The sequence below is a fragment of the Mus musculus genome, chromosome 8, assembly GCF_000001635.26.
Source record: "Mus musculus strain C57BL/6J chromosome 8, GRCm38.p6 C57BL/6J".
Taxonomy (NCBI): Eukaryota; Metazoa; Chordata; class Mammalia; order Rodentia; family Muridae; genus Mus; species Mus musculus.
The window spans coordinates 122822754-122840533 of record NC_000074.6 but is presented as its reverse complement, the minus strand read 5'-3'; the positions used below and the strand labels follow the sequence as shown (position 1 = coordinate 122840533).

General features: G+C 51.3%; 1 long non-coding RNA gene across 4 annotated transcripts; it reads right to left on the bottom strand.

The window, feature by feature from the left end:
- Positions 1 to 2500: 2500 nt before the first annotated feature.
- Positions 2501 to 17110, bottom strand: Gm35466. 4 transcript variants are annotated; one of them, XR_388150.3, is made up of 3 exons: positions 11351 to 17110; positions 5348 to 5476; positions 2501 to 4984 (listed from the first exon to the last, which is right to left on the bottom strand). It is a non-coding gene; the product is annotated as a predicted gene, 35466 (long non-coding RNA). The 4 variants fall into 4 exon arrangements; XR_879311.2 differs by having other exon boundaries at positions 2501 to 5476; positions 11351 to 12140; positions 15536 to 16758; XR_879312.2 differs by having other exon boundaries at positions 2501 to 5476; positions 11351 to 12001; positions 15536 to 16758.
- Positions 17111 to 17780: the final 670 nt, after the last annotated feature.

Below are 17780 nucleotides of genomic sequence, written 5' to 3'. Positions count from 1 at the left end.
CATACACAGCACCTTCTATTCAATATGCCTTAAACTGCTCAATGGCTGGACCACTTCACTCCTCCATGTTGCTAGCACACTCTCCCCTCTGATATTCCTGAATTATTACTAAAATCTATGTTCCATCCTGGCCTCCCCGGACCGAGGCTGCAGCCCTCCTGGGCTGTGATCTCTGACTTACATGCTGGCAGTCTCGCTGTCTCTCTGTCCTGGACCTTCTCCTTCCCCGGCATGGCTCCTTCTTCCTCATCTCATGCCCTTGCCTGGGAATCCTAAAATCCTGCCTCTGTCTCCCTGCCCAGCCACTGGCCACTTTATTTACCAATCAAAGCCAACTGGAAGCAGGGACCCTCAGTGTCTTACATGCAGACATGTGATTCCTATGCAATTTTTGTGAACCCAATTAACACTGTACAAGCAATAAACCAAATCCACACCAATCAGCCCTCTCTCATCATCCGATTACATCACCCAGGCCTAACATCCATTCTCTCTCCAAAGTCTCAGAGGACTTCAGCCTCTGTCTCTGACCTCTTAAGAAAGGGTCGTCTGTGCCCCGTGTCTTCTCACTTTAGCCCCCTCTTACTCACAGTTAAAAGCTCCATAGCACCGACAGCTTGGCTCAGGACCTCTGACCTGACAACTCTGCAGTGGCTCCTCTCCACCCTGCAGTACACGAACCCTCTATTCTCCTCTCCACAGTCCCCTCACGGGCCCCCATTTCCTGTAGACCTTAGGTTGCCTTTTTTTCAGTTCTTCTCAACCCCAGTCACAAGATATCTTTGCCTTTACTTGACTGACATGGACACCCACCATCCTACCCAGCTCATCCTACCCCAGGGGCTTGGGGACAGCCTGAGTTTACTTGGCCAGGCTCTGGCCTCTGATTTACTCTCTTTGTCTCTGCCTAAACCCAAGCTTATACAAATATGCAGATGAATTTCTCTTTTGTAGTCTATCCCTGAAAATCAGCCAGGCTGACACCTCTACTTTATTAAACCTCCCACCTGACCAGGGATACAGAATTCACCCTCTAAAGTCCAGCTGACCGTTCCTCGGGTTACTTATCTGCACCAGCTAGAAGGCCACTGTCCTAGATAGAAAACGTTTCATTCAGTCGCCTGTAGTCACTGGGGACGACTGCTTCCTCACTCCTGCCTCCCCGCTTCCTACGCTCACTCCCTATATGAGGTGGCCCTAGCCCCTTACACATACCCTTGCTTGCCCCATTCCTAAACCCTTGTGTAAGCTTCAGCAGGCCCTCCTCCAGGCCCCGGGCCTACACTTTTCAGATTTGACGCGCTCCTTCTCTATGTCACAGAGAGGGACATCCCCTCGGGGTGCTGGGTTGCCAACTAGCACCTTCTTTGCTCCTGTTGCATACTTATGGGAACCAACTGGACCATACTATCCAAGGATGGACACCCTGCCTGTGTGCTCTGGCCACAGCCAGACTTCTTATATGCAAATCCCAAAAGCTAGCCTCCAGGTTGCCTATTACTGTCCTTTCCCACACCACTGCCTACCCTGACATCCGAGGGTCTCCAAACAGTCCCACTGCCTGAGTTTCTCCCTTCAGGTAGCACTGGGAGAGGACACTACACTTGCCTTCCAGCCATGCCCACCTCTCGACATTTCAAATCTCCTTTTCCAATCAATCTCAGATATTCCTCATCTCACTGCTGCATGAAGACCCTAGAAATACCCCCTCACCCCCCTCCCCACACACACACAAGGGAGCACTACTTCAGGATACTCACACTTGGTACACAGAGGGCAGCCCCTTTTGGCATGCAGGAGTCTGAAAGGCAGGCTATGCCACTGTTGTGGACAGCAAGGTGGTTGAGATGCCGGCTCTTCCAGCCCGAAACACAAACCAACGCGGTGAACTAGTTACTGGTTCTTATCCAGGCCTTTGGATTAGCAAAGGGACAACCCCTACACCTTTCTACAGACTCTAAAAATACCTTCCATACTCTCCTGTCACACACAGCCACTTGGAGGGATTTTGGACTTAAGGACAAAGGGAAGACAATAACCTATTCAAACCAAATGTGGCCATGCTAAAGGCCTTGTGCCCGCCATGGCCGTAAGAATCGCCCGCTGTCAAGCACACCCAGCAGACAGTTCCATTGTCTCCGAGGGGATAACCAAGCCGTCCAGGTATCTGAAGGCAAAGCTTCCAGAGGTCAGGATCCTACTCGAAGGCCACAAGGAAGTTTCATGTTATAACCCAGATTTTAATCATCATCCCCAGATGCTAGGCAAATTTTATCTTGTCTGCACCTATCCTTCACCTCATTTAAAATCTATTTATGGGCTGGAGAGATGGATCAGCAGTTAAGAGCACTGGCTGTTCTTCCAGAGGTCCTGAGTTCAAATCCCAGCAACCACATGGTGGCTCACAACCACCTGTAATGGGATTCGATGCCATCATCTGGTGTGTCTGAAGACAGCGACAACATATTCATATACATAAAATAAATAAACAAATCTTATTTATAAATCGTATTAATAATTCTTTAAAAATGGTTATGTTTAAAAAAATAAATAAAATCTATTTACAGCCAACCCGCAGGTCGGCCTATCCTTTCTAAGAGCTATCGCTATTTCTTATAAAATTTGTCAAACTTCTAATCCCACCCCAGGCACAGGGATCTTTCTTTACCTGCTCTTTAAGCTGGGAGATTCCTCCCTGAGATGGCCCGTGGCTGGCCTTCACCCATGTGCCCACCATTGGACATTTCAAACGCCTTTTAGCTTCGGTACACGCATTTTCAGAGTGGGTGGAGGCTTTCCCCACCTCTGAGGTCACAGGTTGTCTCCAGTCTTCCCAGGGAGATCATCCTGTTTCAGAGATCCCACCTCCCTTCAATCAGACAGAGGCCTCAAATTTACCTCTCAAATCTTCAGCTTAAAGCCCTTAGCAGAGCATAGCATAGCATAGCATAGCAGAGCAGAGCAGAGCAGAGCAGAGCATAGCGTTTCCTTGTCCCCAGGTAAGGTGCAATAAGCCAGTTGCTTTCTCCTAAAAACATCCTTATCACGCTCTCTCAGGAGCTCCATGTAGGGCAGGGGCGTGGGGTGGGGTGACCCTTACCTTTAATCCCAGCATTTGGGAGGCAGAGGCAGAGGCAGGTGGATCTCTGTGAGTTCGAGGCTCTGGTCTACAGAATGAGTTCTAGGACAGCCATGGCTGCACAGAGAAACCCTGTCTCCAGGAGACCTCCACGTAGATTGGATAAAACTCCTGCCATTGTCTCTCCTCCAACCCCACCCCCCTTTCAGACTCATTCATGGGTGGCCGACTGTGCCTCCTGGCTGCACGTCCCAGCTACCTCTCCAGCCACCTTTTCTCCACCTTGTTTAGGCCGTCTCTGTGCTCTCCTCTGGAATTTCACCCATCAGCAATCGCCTCAACCTCTTTGGAAGGACAGCATAAACCCCATTTGTCTCCATGTAAGGACCAGGCCTGATTTCGAAAAAAGGCCATAAGGCGCCAGCTCCAGGAACAGACCGTAAAATCCAGAACAAGACCATAACCCCCTCTCAAAGAACAGCCCGGGGATAACGGCACACATGGGGAAATATCTTATCTTGGAATGGGCCACCTGTGCTGGGCAGCCCTATCTGATCCTATGGTTAAACATTCATGACAGGAATGCAGGCCACTGACCTCCAGGACCCGCCAATGAAATTTTAGATTACCTAATCCTTTTTTTTTTTTTTTTTAAATCAATCCTTGGCCGCCCTCTTCTTGATGAACTTGAGTGTGCGCTTGTCCTGGGACACCTTGAACAACTCCATGGCGCGCCGCACATAGGGTGCGAAGCCGCACACCTCTGGGATCTTGTTCCCCCACGTACGAACTTGGTGAGCTTGGTGAGGCACCTGCAGCACCGGCTGTGTCTCGGCTTGCTGACATTCCTCGTCACCTCGTGGCCCTTGTTGAGGCCCACGGCCATGGGGTAGCGCAGGACCATGGCTGCTGTTCTCCGATGGCAGCCGGGACAGTAAACTAGATTACCTAATCCCCTACCTTTTCTTTTTCCACCCGCTCTTACTCCCTCTCATCGGCAGCGCACTATGGAGACTTGAGGTGTAAGGGACGTAGGCTCAGCTGTCCCTTCACCTGCTTGGCAGGGTTTCTGAGGCTCACCAGCAGGCCATCACCACTAAGCCTAAATCAACTTCTAAGACACCTGTCCCTGTGGCTGCTTTCTCTATGACCAAACTAGAGATTACTGTCGGTATTGGCCAGAGATTTATGGAGGAGACGTGGTGGACATTCAGTGTGGTCATTTGAACCCCATAGACTTGTGTTTGAACGTGTGACCCCTAGGGAGTAGCACTATTAGGAGGTGTGGCCTTGTTAGAGGAGGTGTGGCCTTGTTGGAGGAAGCGTTTCACCATGGAGGCTGGCTTTAAGGCCTCATATATGCTCAAGTTATGCCCATTGTGACACAGAGTCTCCTTCTGCTGCCATGGATCAAAATGTAGAACTCTCAGCTCCTTCTCCAGCACCACATGTACCTGCGTGCTGCCATGCTTCCTGCCATGATGATAACTCTGAACTGTAAGCTAGCACCAATTTAGTGTTTTCCTTTATAAGAATTGCTGTGGTCACAGTGTCTGTTCACAGCAATAGGAACCCTAAATAACTCAGGAAGCTTCAGGAAGTCCCTAAAACAGACTAGATTCACCAGGCCCATCCATGCCAGAGTAAGCAATAGAAACCGAGATTCCCTCTGCAGAAGAGCAGAACCAAGCTCCAAAGACTCTTAACGCAGACCAGCTGCCCGGAAGAAGCAGAAACCAGCAGAGCTGCCTGGCAGAGGGTTAGAGCACAGACTGGAAAGGACACCTCCAACCTGTCGTGCTGCCTGCAGGCTGTGCAGTGCTCTCGAGGCTCCCAGCTCTGTGAGCTGTCACCCATGCTGCCGTGAGCCTTGGTGATACAACTGTCTTTGAGTAATTTCTGCTCCTGTAAGAAACACCAATAAAACCCACTGGCTCCCCAAGTTGGGCTTTCCTGGTATCTGTACTTGGGTCTGTTGGGGGTCGGGGGGATGGGTGAATAGACATGTGGAATGTCTCCCCAGGAAATTTTGTTACACAACAGGGCCAGACCTTAAGTGGAAAAGGGTGCAGGGGGGCAAATCAGGAAGGCACATGAGCCCCGACCTGGGGGGGGGGGTGGGCGTGGGGTGGCTCCTATAGAAGGTTTTCTGGCTCTTTAAGCACCTCCCAGGGACAGAGGAGTCTATCTATAGAGGTATTATATTGAGATGCCCCATCCAGTGCCAAGGGCTCTGTCTGCCCCCTGCTGGTGACAGGATGTACTTACTGCACGATGTTCCACAGCCTTCAGGCCCCATAATGGGCAATGTGGTCCAGAAGCTCTCAAGAGCACACAGGAAAAGAACAGTCGCTTGCAGTCAGGTGATCGCGGTGGCGCACGCCTTTAATCCTAGCACTGGGGAGGCAGAGGCAGGTGGATCTCTGAGTTCAAGGCCAGCCTGGTCTACAGAGTGAGTTTCCTGGGGAGACAGTACAGATGTCTACTCATCCGATAGGGGGCTCATGACAGACCAAGTACGGCTACACTGAAAAACCCTGGCTGGAAAAATAAAAAAACCAACAAAAACCACCACCAACAACTGTGGCCACCTTGTGCTGACTGGGGATCAACTGCACTTCAAAACTCCCTCAGCCTCGCTAGGCTTCCCGGGCACTGATGCTGACACACCCAGGCAGACCCACAGGACGATACCTGTGGTAGTTTTCTCTGAGCTGCTGTCCTACCAGTCACTGAGAGAAAACATGGTCAAAGCCTAAAGCAGGAACTGGGAGTCAGCAACCGAAGCACAGAGGAACACTGCCTACCCTCTGGCTTGCTCAGCTACTTTCTTACATAGCCCAGGCTCATCTGGGCTAGGGATGGCTCCGCCCACAGTGGGCGGGCTCTCCTACATTAATGAGCAATTAAGACAATGTCTCTCAGGCGTATCCACTGGCACATCTGATGGAGGCAATTCCTCAAACAGATCCCCTCTTCCCAGATAACTCCAGTTTTGTCTTAAGTGGACAAGACCCAGCACAGTGTGCGCCGAGCCACTGAGGGCCAGCGTTACTTCGGAGCTCGCAGTGTGCTGTTTGAGGTGGATCTATGCAGTGAGTGTGGAATGCTTCCCTCCTTAGTAAAGCAGCAAATGAGGATTGGCTCACGGTGCTGAGATCTGGTTCCTGGCCTGAGCCTTTCTCACAGACACCTCACGGCCTGTTATCGCCTGCTCGTCGCCCACCTGGGCCGGCTCCGGCCCCTCCGGCAATATGCCAAGTATGAGGTTAAACCACAGGCCAGGCACTGGCTCAGTGTGTGTAAACTCATCACCTATAATGCAAGCCTGCTCAGGGAGGAGACCAGTCCTTTGTGAACAGGCAGAGTTTGAGAGCAACAGCGTGATCTTCCCACAAAGGAAGGGCCTGGTGCAACCTGGAGGTGGCCAGAAGCGGCCCAGCCCCTCGGCTGCCCTACCTCTAAACTCCCTGGCTCTAGAAATACTGTCCTACAGTAACACTCAGTGGTGACTTCAGCACACAGATGGCCCTCGAGGTGTCCCACCCTCAAACTTTTATCACTATAAGCACCTTCCTGAGCGACCCCAAGTCCAGACCTTAACTCTGAAAGCTGGAAGGGAACACGAGATCTCCCCAGCAGCCCTGCCCTGGGTGGGCTGCGCCACAGTCACCCAGTACCATCAAAGAGTTCCAGTTCTATCTACTGAAAACGTCCCTCTTCCTGTACCCAACCCTCGACTTCTTAGCAGGTATTAGGAAAGTCCCACTGACAGACTCTTGACTTGACCCACGAAACAGTAGCCACTAATCGTGTATGGCCACTTGGGTTATGAAAAACTCACACCCTCAATCAAGCCAGACGTAAGTATGTGCATGACCGGTGGATTACATGTTGGATGCAGCTGGGCGTGGTGGCGCACACCTTAAATCCCAGCACTCGGGAGGCAGAGGCAGGCGGATTTCTGAGTTCGAGGCCAGCCTGGTCTACAAAGTGAGTTCCAGGACAGCCAGGGCTATACAGAGAAACCCTGTCTCGAAAAACAAAAAACAAAAACAAACATGTTGGATGCTACAAAGACAGGGGCGTTCCTTTCAACAGAAATCTCTCTCCAGATGTATGAGAGAATCTTCATCCTGTTCTTCAGTCTGGCTCAGTTTTGCTGTTAGATAACACTGCTGCCTTAGCTTGGTGGCCTCTATAATGTTTCATAAAAAGGCTTAAAGACACAATTTTATGATTATGTTTTTTTTAAACCTGGCAACGCTATTTCTTTTTTGCAAAACGTGTGCACCATGTGGCTGGAGATATGGCTCAGCAATTAAGAGCAATCATTGCTCCCGCAGTGGACCTGTATTCAGTTCCAAACACCCACTCCAGTACCAAGGGACCTGACACCGTTTTCTGACCTGCACGGGCTCCTGCATGCATGCGGTAGACATACGTGCCCTCAGATGCACACACACACACATGAACCTTTTCAAAGAACACTGAATGATGACCTAAGCTGAGATGGCAAGAATACCAGGGCAGGACACTCCCTCAGTCGTATTCTACCGTGACCGTGTCTCATCTCAGTGACAGGAGCACACCCTCACGGTCTGATGTGGTTGGCTAATTCATACTCGACACAAAGGGGAGGGGTGTAAAAGCAAGTCAAGTCTGTAGAGAACTTCTAAGAGACGGGCAAACAGGCATGCGCACAGATCGAATGATGGTAGGGTTTAATGGAGTTCTGGCCCTTAGCAGGCTAGCCACCTCTGATCGACAGGGGGAAAGAAGTCCCTAACAATTCCACTGTCTTTATTATACATTCTGGCTGCTGTCCTCCAACCCCATCAGACTCATCCAGCATTCTGAAGTCTGTAGTAGAAGCAAGCTATTGCTCTAAGTGACCGGGGATTGTTTAATTCTGATGACCCTTTGGGCCCCTAGGGCAACGAGTTGCTATTCTAGCTCTTAAACGTGGCTTAAAGTGAGCCTGTCTTCCTAGGGGTGGTCCACAACCAGGTGACTGACCTCTATCCACTAGAACGTTAGCTCCCCATTCAGGCCAGAAATCCTACTCTCTTGACCTTTTTCTCTTTGTAGGCCCTCACTGCTTCTGCAGTACTTATTACCCCCTCTAAAGAGGTGACCCTGGAATCACTTAGGAACCAGATCATTTAGGAACCTCCAAACACTTCTGCCATCTCTGGCCTCTGGCAAGAATGAGGCTGTCAAGAGATCCGAGGACACCTCTGGCAGAGAGATAAACTGGTTACTTTTCTTTGGAGTCTTTTTTTTTTTTTCTCCCCCAAGACAGAGTTTCTCTGGATAGTCTTGCGCTGTTCTGGAACTCACTCTGTAGACCAGGCTGGCCTTGAACTCACAGAGATCCACCCGCTTTTGCCTCCTGAGTGCTGGTACTAAAGGCATGTGCCAGCATTGCCCATTCTTTGGAGTTTTTTCATCACCCCTACTCCTGTCAAGAACTGCCAGAAGGAATTGAGGGAACGCCCACTCTGGCTTCTTCCAGCCGACCAGAGGGCACCAGGTGCAGAAACACCTCTGCAGTGGGCCAACCTCAACCTTAAAATACTCTATCCATTGATTTTATCTGAATGGGTGTTTTGCCTGCATGCCTGTGGCTGGCCTTTAGAGTGACAAGCCCAGCACCTGCATTCAGACCCATCAATAGCCGTGGGGTGGCTGGCATCAAAGTGGAGTCCCTCCACGGTGGCATCTGAAGACTCTCTCCCCATCAGCCTGGCCCTGGTAGGGCCACCTTTCTAGGGCTTGGCCTGTTGGTATCCTGCTTCTGTGATTGGTTCCTGCCTCTTTGGTGCCATGCTGGCTCCTGTGGCAACCCCAGGTGTGTGCCCCCTAGGAATACCGTGTGACCCTCCCTGTCCTGGGCTCCGAGGTCCACAGTGGCTTCCCAGGCAGGCAGTGAGAAGGGTCAGCAGTTTCAGTCCAGGTGAGCTAGGACGAGTCTGGGCAGTTAGACACTGTGCTCTGCCACATGTGTCTCCCTTGGGGAGAACCCAGTTTTATCTCCTTTATGCTCTACACCACAGACAAATCTCACTCGAGTTATTCCCCTATAAATCTTCTATATAAGTCCATGTTCCTGTAAAGGGGGGAGGTATGGGGACAAGCATGGGAAGGGCGGGAGGAAGGAAAGGAAGAACAGAATAGCCACGAGGGCCATCCTGGAGAAGGCCAGCCTGGGCTACACAGTGAGACCTTGTCTCATCCCTTCCCCAATATAATTAACCAATTAATTAAAAATGCACTGGGTCTGAAGGGGTCGTATAGGAAGCTACTCAAGAGGCAGAGACAGGAGGATTACTAGCCTGGGCAACTTAGATACTGTGTCAAATTAAACTAACAAAGGGCTGGGGCCTTGTCAGTGGTAGAGAAGACTAGCCCAGTGCACATGAGACCCTGGGTTCACCAGCAGGAAAAAAAAGTGTGGAACATTTCAGATCTACACACAGAGAGGCTGGGTGGAACAGGCAGGAACCAGTAGACTGGCTGCTGCTACCCCTGCAGGCTCCTGTGTCCCCGAGGGCTGCCAGTCCCAGTGCCACAGGGGCTAGGACAGGTTGCTGGGATGTTGGCTTCGGAGCTCCAAACCTCTGGCTTTGCGTATAATCACCGTCTCCCCAGCTCTGGTACCGGCTGAATAAGCCCTCCCACCAGATGGGGCACCTATGCAGTCAGAGCCCAGCCTTGAGCTTGCTTGGCTTCCCGTGTGCCCTAGCTGGGGCCAGAAAAGTCCACAAATTATAACTGGCTTCTTCACTCAGTATCTGCTCAGGAGACAGCCTCAACTCAGAGGTTCCTGCCATGCCCACTAGCAGCAGCAGGGGGCAGTGTGGCTCCAGGGACACAGTAGAGGAAGTATCTGGTCCTGTGGCTTCCCCTGTCATTAGACCAGGGCTGAGCGGTTGGGGATGGGCTCTTTCATGTGCTGTCTCCACCTGAGTCACACTTGCCCCCCTAAGTTTCAGGCACGGAGGCCCCACATCTGCCCTGTGGCCCTTGCTTATGGATCTGCCTAACCTGATCTTCCTGCTCCATCAGCTCCAGTCCAGAGTCTTTCTTCTGACACAGGTAACCTGGCCGTGTAGGTCAGTCCCCTGTCTTACTGTGATCTAACTGTAATGTGGCAGGGTGTGTGTGTGTGTGTGTGTGTGTGTGTGTGTGAGAGAGAGAGAGAGAGAGAGAGAGAGGGAGAGAGAGAGAGAGAGAGAAAGAGAGAGAGAGAGAGAGAGAGAGAGAGAGAGAGAGAGAATGAGAGATCTGGAAGCCAGTACAGGCAAGCAAACAAACCATGAGCCAGGTCAGAGGTGTCTGGTGAGCAGGGTTAGCCTCCAAAGAGACACAGGTTTTTGTTTTGTTTTGTTGGGGTGGCGGGGGTGGCACACTTTCCCTGTGTAGCCCTGGCTGTCCTGGAATGCTCTCTGTAGACCAGGTTGGCCTCAAATTCACAGAGATCCTCCTGCCTCTGCTTCTGGGTGGTTGGACTAAAGGTGTGTGCCACTACCACTTGGCTAAGGGACATAGTTTTGTTTGTTTGTTTGTTTGTTTGTTTTTCGAGACAGGGTTCCTCTGTGTAGCCCTGGCTGTCCTGGAACTCACTCTGTAGACCAGGCTGGCCTCCAACTCAGAAATCCACCTGCCTCTGCCTCCCAAGTGCTGAGACTAAAGGTGTGCACTACCACTGCCCCTCGGGACATAGTTTTATGGTGTTTTTCCTTTGGACCTCCAGGCTGTGTTTCATGGGAAAGTGATCACCAGGAGAGGCGGCTGCCTCTTCATCTCCACCCCTTCCAGCTGTGGCCTGTGGGAGCTGAGCTTGGGTGAGAAACCAGGTCAGCCTCCCTGGGGACAGGTGAGTCATCTTAGACCAGATCCAGAAAGGCAGATGGGAGGTGGGTGGCTTCTTCCCAGCAAGCAGAGCCAGGGGCTGTGAGTCTGGCCCTTAGCAGAGGGGGCCTGCCTCACTTCACAAAAGCCCCTCCCCAGCGAACTACAGGTCTCACTGATGCACAGCTGTGTAGTGGTGGGGCCATTTCAACTTGGAGTGCCTGCCCACTATCCTCACTCCAGGGCCTTCCCTCCCTTATAGCCACTCTGTCCTTCATCCCCTCAGTCTCATGCTGGGGTCAAGGAAGAGAGGGAGAGGACAGGGGTGCAGAGGGCAGGGGTGCAGGGGTGCAGAGGGCAGGGTTGCAGAGGGCAGGGGTGCAGAAGGCAGGGGTGCAGAAGGCAGGTACTTACCCACACCCCTTGGTTTAGCCGGAATTGGTTCTGGTGACTTCCTGGGAGAAGACAGGGTGAGCTGAGAGCCTTGAGTCAGGTTCAGTGGGGCAAGAATAGGACCTAGAGCTGGGGATACCATGGGGTGCACAGTGGCTGAGCTGCTGCTCCCGTGGTTTCCAATCTAGTTAGTGTGTTGGCCATGACAAGGGCCGTGTCCACAGGCAACTGGATCTCATGGGGGCTGCACGGTCAAGGGCTGGAGGCAGCTGGAGCACTGACAGGGGACCTGGGGCAGAGGGTGTCCTGGGGTGGTTATGTTTTCTTAACAGAAGGATTTATTCGGGGCTTAGAGTTTAAGAGGGATAGGAGTCCATCAACAAACATGGCAGGGAGCAGGGCACCAGGCAGGGCACTGGAGCAGCAGCTGGGAGCTTGGTATCCTGAGTCTCTAATGCCAGGATGTTGGAAATGAACTCTGTTCCACAGTGGCCTCTGTAAGTGTCCGCTGCTGTCAGGAAAGTTCAGCGTTGGCTTCCCCTGGGGTGGCCAGGGCACGGCTGGGGTTGAGGGAGGAGAGAACTTGTCTTCTAAAGTAAGAGCTGGGTGGAAAGGCTGGGGGTTAGGCACGGCCCCTTCCTCTGTTTTCCTGCGCTTTCCAGTCCAGTCGCTCTGAGAGTAAAGAACGGGCGGGGGGAGGGGAAGGTGAGGAGCCGAGCTAGAGAGCCCTGTTCCCACTCCATTCTGTACTAGGACTGTTCTCTTCCAGTCAATACCAAGAGGGTTGGTGACAAATTTGGGAGTGAAGAATCTGAAACAGCCAAATAAATCACATTAATGACCATTCAGATAGAATCAGTCAATGGAATCGAACCCATTTGGCTGACGAGACGTCGCTGCCTCCCCTACCCCCAGTCCGGGTGCTTTCCAGCTGGCCTCCTCCAGGGACTCCTGGGATGGCCTCACAGCTTGGAAAGAGGGGGGCCACCTGTGTGTCCTTTTTAGCCACAGAGCTCAGGAGAAAGGCTGAATCCAAGAGGACGATGGGGGACATTGTGTCCCAGGGGCACAATCAGACACAGGCCAGCAGATTCCAGGAAAAGAGTTCACACAGAGCAACATGGGAGCCTCCAGCCAGGTCCAGGGTTCCAGGCTGAGCTGGGTGTGGCTATGAGATCACAGAGACCAAGGATGTGGCTGGTGCTGGGGTCTGGTGAGGAAATGCGCTGGACCACATCTGGGCCTGTACAGCGTCTCTGGTAGGAATGCCAGTGTGCACACCTGCCTGGGCTGCTCACTCCTTGATACATGGCCCTGCTCACTTTAGATGGTTGTTAGGCACACCACCCACCTGCCGGCCACCTCCCACCAACAAGTCACTTTTCTTTCCAAGGCTCTGTATCCAGACCCTCCATACAGGTAGAATGTTCTGGACTCCTCCCTCATCCCTCACACAGCACAGGAATCCGCCCCCAGGCTACTCTCCTTGCCCAATGTCTGCCTCTTGCTCTCCTGTGGGCAGCTGGCCTTTCTAGGTTTGGCTTTGCCATGTCTAGTGTCTTGTTAGAGTTTCTGCTGCCATGAAGAGACACCATGACTGCATCAACTCTACAGGAAAGCACTTAACTGGGGCTGGCTTACAGTCCTGAGGTTTAGTCTGTTGTCATCATGGTGAGAAGCATGGTAGCAGACAAGCAGATGTGGTGCTGGAGAGGCAGTTGAGCATTCTACATTCGGATTGGTGGATCGCAGGAAGAGAGGGAGCCATTGGGCCTGGCTTGAGCTTCTGAAACCTCAAAGTCCACCCTCCTGTGACACACAAGGCCACAACTTCCAATAATGCCACTCCCTGTGAGTCTATGGTAGCCATTTTTATTCAAACTACTACACCTGGCTACAGGTTCTAGGAAAGCACTGGTTTCTCCTCCCCCAAGGGGACACTGGCTAAGTCACTACAGAGTCTCCCTGCCATGCCTGGCTTCTCATTGCTGCTACAAGCAGTGCCAGTCCAGAGCCTCACCACCAGGCTCGCTGTTAGTTAAGGTCATCTTGGGGGCAAGGATAAGGCACTGGCTTTTAGTGGGCTGTGTACCCAGCCAGGATCCAGACTTGACACCTTTGTCTTCTGTGGTCGCATCTTCTCCCAAGGCTGTGCCACATCCCCGCCACCTCCCTGATCCCTGATCCTCAGTCCCTTGCATTGGTACTGCACATCACATGGAAGCTTTTCGGCAGCCTGCCTACTGAGTCCCTGTATCTGGTGGACTTGTGTTCTGAGTGAATGGCCGTGTGTCCTGCAGAGTTGGGGGGTGTCCCAAGAAAGAGAGTTTCATACAGAGAGGGACCAAGAAATGGTTTTGTATAGGATTCCCTCAAAAGGGTGTGCCACCACACGGGGTATTCCTACAAGCACACCAGTTAGGACTTCTGCCAGGCATCTGCCATTCTTTAGGCCTCCAGGACAGGGTGTGCCTTCAGTTGGAATGGTCCTGCTGATAGCTGCAGCTTGGTGGTGGGGGCTGACTACTACGCCTGGGGCCAGACCCGGTGGTCTGTCACAGAAGGTGGCCAGGGCTCTGCAGGCCAAGATTCTCTCCAGAGCCCCTTCTCATGTCCTGTCCTAATGATATAATCTGAATGTGCGAAATGCAGGCGTCTATTAAAGCGGTCAGGCGGGGCAGAGTCTTGTTGGGCTCATTCCACGAAGCCACCACTGGCCTCCCAGACTTAGGTCACAGAAGGCCTGAACTGCCGCCTTTAGCCTGAGAGAGAATATAGACCCGAAGGAAGCATGCTCCTTCAGAGTGCACTCAGGAGGGGTGACAGGGACAGCCACAGGACTGTTCAGCCACACGGGAGGACAGACACTGGGGGATGGTCTCCAACTGTGTCTGGGTCACCACTGTAGCAAAGACAAGGGGTGTCTTAAACACAACCCTGAAAAAAGACCAATTGATTTGGATGGTAAAAGGGTCAAAGGCAGTGACAGTGGCCGAGGCCAGGAGCTGGCATCACCCCTTACACCACCACCCAGAGTGAGTGGAGCTGAGGTCGATTCGGCTGTAGATCGTTCTCCATTTGATGCTTAGTGGGAGAGCTGAGGCTGTGGAAGTGAACCCTTGAGCTGGGAGGCCTTGAGACGGCGTGCTCTCATCTGTGCCCTTGAAAACAATACCTTTACTTCTTGTGCCAAACAGAACAAATAAACAGTCACTTGGGAGGCTGAGCTGGGAGGACTGAGAGTTCAAGGCCAGCCTGGCTACATCGTGAGACCCTGTCTCGAAAACCAGAAGCAGTTCAGGAACCAAAACATTGGAGACATTTTAAGAAGTGCACCAAGACAGCAGCGGGGCACCCGACAGCAGAGGGGCACCCCGTAAAAAGTCAAGTCTGCCCACGAGGATCCACTCAGTGAACAACTGATAGTCAAGAGAAGATATGGTCAGCTTTATGCTAAATATGCAATTAGAAAACTTAAAGGCACTTGTTAAAGAACATAAGCTTGAATTGTAGTTTCTAGATAAGCTGAGAGGGAAAAAATGCAGAGGTTAATGCCACAAAGGAAGAACGAGGAAGCCCAATGGGCCGCCAGTGCACAAGACACGTGGTCTACATTCACTGGTAATCACATTAGATGGGTTAATCTTATCATGTTGAATTGAAACCACAAAAGTGTTGCTGAATGAAGCCATGCAGGAAGTGGGGAGAGACTTACAAAGATGGACAAAATGCCAACCCGGACGTCGGACCAGCAGTGCAGTGGATGGAGAAGGCGTTAGTAACACCCATTCAAACATGCAGCGGTCCACGAGGGCCAGGATCTCAGGGCTGCCAAACCGCTGAGAAAAAGCCGTTCAGCCTCTATGGTGGCCATTCTGTGAGGCCAGGTCATCAGGATTAAGCTTGGACACTGGCACTGCTGTCCTGCAGGCTCATTGCCAACGGGACAGAACGTGTTCTCTCAAAGGTTGAAAGCCAGAGCAAAGTTTGCCAGGCACAAGCTCAGCTTGGGCTCTCAGGAGGAACGCTGAACACATCCCGAAGGGTGGGCCCACAGATCAGTCACCCGAACACTTCCTGCAGGACTGAGGAAGGTACACAGGGCACACAGACAGACAGAGAGGCCTGAGCCACCTTGTGCTCGAAAACTCGAAACCTGCATGAGACCCATACATGCTCAAGTGTAACTCTAAGTAAGCCACTAACCTTTAGGAAATGGAGTCTGGAGCCAGGCACCCTGCCCCTCCTTCTTCCCAGCTTGGAGGTCATGAGGTTTCAGAGACCAGTTTACTACCCTGCAAAATCGCAGATTAAAGGCAATTCTGCATCCTGCATCCAAAACCCAGGGCAAGACGAAGTGTGTCAGACTCTTAACTTTCAGCTGTCTCAGAGGCATGGAGACACCTGGTATGTGACACCCAGCAGGGTCTGGGGTTGTTTCCAGAGCCAACATACTGTAGCTCCCAGCACGACTTGCAAAGCTTCGCACCAAGTGGGGTCCAGGACCAGATGGAGCCCCAGGCATTCAGCTCAGCTTTCTTTGGGAATGAGTCTGCAGGAAACAAAAACACTAAAACAAAACCCAAACCACGCTGATTTTCAGAGCCTTCTGGGTTTTAGGATTGGAAATAGGGCCTGGCAGAGTCACAGTCAGATCTGACAGGAAGCTGTCCACACACACACACACACACACACACACACACACACACACACACACACAACTGTGGTCCTGTATAGCCAACGGTTTCAGGAGCAGGAGGGTCTGCAACAGGAAGTCCCCAAGAGAGACTGGACCCAGAGAGTCCAATCAGCTTAATGGTGAGCACAAGTCAGTGCTTGCTCAGGGCTGTGGTAGAACGGCCAGGGTCCTGCCCAGGACCCTGGGGGAGGAGGTGGGCGAGAGGAAGGAGCCTCGGGGTTTTATTTTCTTGGAAGTTTCAGCAATTTCTTAGGGAAGGAACGAGGAAACAGAACTCTGGACAGTTCAGAAAAGAAACCAGGGAGGGACCCAGGCTTGGAGGCTTAGGGACGAACGCCAGCCAGCCACCCACGAGAACCCCAGTAAGCAATTTTAAAATGAAAGACAAAACCATCTCACCCAGGGTCCACCAGAAGCTGCTGATACCTGAGAGCAAATCTCTCCAAAGACAGGAACCACTCAGAGGAAAGTAGGAAAGGTGGGCTCCAGGGTGTGCTCTTGCAGGGTCAGATTTACCCAAGTTAACCGATAATCCCTGCAGCTCCAGTACAAATCCTAGACAAGTTTCTGTTTAGAGACGCTCTGTTAGAAATACGTTCAAGGGCTGGTGAGATGGCTCAGTGGGTAAAGCACCCGACTGCTCTTCCAAAGGTCCGAAGTTCAAATCCCAGCAACCACATGGTGGCTCACAACCATCCGTAATGAGATCTGATGCCCTCTTCTGGGGTGACTGAAGACAGCTACAGTGTACTTACATATAATAAAAATAAATTTAAAAATCTTTAAAAAAAAAAAAGAAATACGTTCAAGGCTGGAAAGAACAGAGACCGCTACTCCCACGGAACTGTCTGGACAGAGCAAACCCGTGTCTTGGTGGAGAGGGCGTCCCTGGAAGAGTGAGCTAAGAGTAAATGACGGACGGCCTTGTCCGTGTTGTCAGGGTCTGACCTCACAGGCTTATTCAGTTTATTCAATTGGCTAGTCTTAGAGAGTCATTGTGTGTCTGGCTGTTTTGCCTGTATGTGGGTATGTGGACTACACACATACATCTGGTGCCTACAGAGGTCAGAAGAGGGCATCCAATCCCCTGGAACTGGAGATACAGATGCTTGTGAGCCGTTGTGTGGATGCTGGGAACTGAAGCTGGGTCCTCTGGAAGAACAAGTGCTCCTAACTGCCCTCACCTCTCCAGCCCCAAATTATATACTTAAATCAGCTTACAAAGTAGTGGGCTTCCATAGGGGAACATTTTTTAAAAAATTATGTATGCTTTATATCTATATATACACACATATATACATATATTCATTGCATGTTTATTTATTCATTTATCTAAACAATGAATCTGTGAAGTTTCTAATTAGAATGAACCCAACCACATCCATGCTACAAAAACCCACAATTATAAATAGGAACAAGCAGAATAAATACCTAGGTTACAATGATAATTTATAGGAATACTATCTATCTATCTATCTATCTATCTATCTATCTATCTACCTATCTATCTATCTATAATGGAACACACATACACACACACACACACACACACTTCTTTTTTTTTTGATTTATTATTATATCTAATTACACTGTATCTGTCTTCAGACATCCCAGAAGAGGGCATCAGATCTCATTACGGATGGTTGTGAGCCACCATGTGGTTGCTGGGATTTGAACTCAGGACCTTCGGAAGAGCAGTCGGTGCTCTTACCCGCTGAGCCATCTCTGTATACAGCCCCAACTCTGTATTTC